Source organism: Danio rerio, chromosome 3 (assembly GCF_052040795.2).
Source record: "Danio rerio strain M-AB ecotype USA chromosome 3, GRCz13ab, whole genome shotgun sequence".
NCBI classification, from domain to species: Eukaryota; Metazoa; Chordata; class Actinopteri; order Cypriniformes; family Danionidae; genus Danio; species Danio rerio.
The window spans coordinates 19210001-19212231 of record NC_141023.1 but is presented as its reverse complement, the minus strand read 5'-3'; positions in this window follow the sequence as shown (position 1 = coordinate 19212231).

Below are 2231 nucleotides of genomic sequence, written 5' to 3'. Positions count from 1 at the left end.
TACAATGGAAGTCTATGGGACAGTTGCTAGGGTGCCAAAAGTGGTTGCTAGGGAGTGGCTAGTAAGTTTAAAGGTCATCAGTTATTGGCTGCTGGCTAGACTGAGTTAAATGAGCCCAGTTAGAAGTCTGTAGGACAGTCTGATGCAGAGTTATGAGGTGACAAAGTTTGACCCAATGTTAAGTCAATGGGAATTTTGGGAATTTTCCGGGTCGTTTTTCGGAAAACCGAAAGTCGGATCAGTCGGAAAAGATATAGCAACCCGAGTCAGACCAGTTTGAAGGTTTGACGAAAGTTTGAGGTATGAAGCTTGAAAGGGTTAGGAGGAGATAGACTTTAAAATTAGTCTCAGAAGAAAGAAGAAGAAGAAGAAGAAGCAGAATAATAACTAGATTCTTAAAGTTTGAGAACAAACTTTGAGGCTGGCTTGTGAAAGCCTGACGGTAATAGTTTATTTAAACAGTTTTAAAAAGTATGAAAAGATAGATAGATAGATAGATAGATAGATAGATAGATAGATAGATAGATAGATAGATAGATAGATAGATAGATAGATAGATAGATAGATAGATAGATAGATGTTGTTAGCATGATTCTAGCATGAATTAGCATAATGTTAGCATGATTCTAGCATAAATTTGCATGTTGTTAGCATGATTCTAGCATGAATTAGCATGTTGTTAGCATGATTCTAGCATGATTTAGCATGTTGTTAGCATGATTCTAGCATGATTTAGCATGTTGTTAGCATAATTCTAGCATGAATTAGCATGTTACTAGCATGATTCTAGTATGAATTAGCATGTTACTAGCATGATTCTAGCATGATATAGCATGTTACTAGCATGATTCTAGCATGAATTAGCATGTACCTAGCATGATTTTAACATGAATTAGCATGTTACTAGCATGATTTTAGCATGAATTAGCACGATTCTAGCATGAATTAGCAGGTTGTTAGCATGATTCTAGCATGAATTAGCATGTTACTAGCATGATTCTAGCATGAATTATCATGTTGTTAGCATGATTCTAGCATGAATTAGTATGTTACTAGCATGATTCTAGCATGAATTAGCATGTTACTGACATGATTCTAGCATAAATTAGCATGTTGTTAGCACGATTCTAGCATGAATTAGCATTTGACTAGCATGATTCTAGCATGAATTAGCGTGTGACTAGCATGATTCTAGCATGAATTAGCATGTTGTTAGCATGATTATAGCATGTATTAGCATGTTACTAGCATGATTCTAGCATGAATTATCATGTTGTTAGCATGATTCTAGCATGAATTAGTATGTTACTAGCATGATTCTAGCATGAATTAGCATGTTACTGACATGATTCTAGCATAAATTAGCATGTTGTTAGCACGATTCTAGCATGAATTAGCATTTGACTAGCATGATTCTAGCATGAATTAGTGTGTGACTAGCATGATTCTAGCATAAATTAGCATGTTGTTAGCATGATTCTAGCATGAATTAGCATTTGACTAGCATGATTCTAGCATGAATTAGCATTTGACTAGCATGATTCTAGCATGAATTAGCATGTTGTTAGCATGATTCTAGCATGAATTAGCATGTGACTGGCATGGTTCTAGCATGAATTAGCATGTGACTAGCATGATTCTAGCATGAATTAGCATGTAACTAGCATGATTCTAGCATGAATTAGCATGTACCTAGCATGATTTTAACATGAATTAGCATGTTACTAGCATGATTTTAGCATGAATTAGCACGATTCTAGCATGAATTAGCATGTTGTTAGCATGATTCTAGTATGAATTAGCATGTTACTAGCATGATTCTAGCATGAATTAGCATATTATTAGCATGATTCTAGCGTGAAATAGCATGTTGTTAGCATGATTCTAGCATGAATTAGCATTTTACTAGCATGATTTTAGCATGAATTAGCATGTTGTTAGCATGAATAAGCATGTTACTAGCATGATTCTAGCATGAATTAGCACGATTCTAGCATGAATTAACATGTTGTTAGCATGATTCTAGCATGAATTAGCATGTTACTAGCATGATTCTAGCATGATATAGCATGTTGTTAGCATGATTCTAGCATGAATTAGCATTTTACTAGCATGATTTTAGCATGAATTAGCATGTTGTTAGCATGAATAAGCATGTTACTAGCATGATTCTAGCATGAATTAGCACGATTCTAGCATGAATTAACATGTTACTAGCATGATTCTAGCAT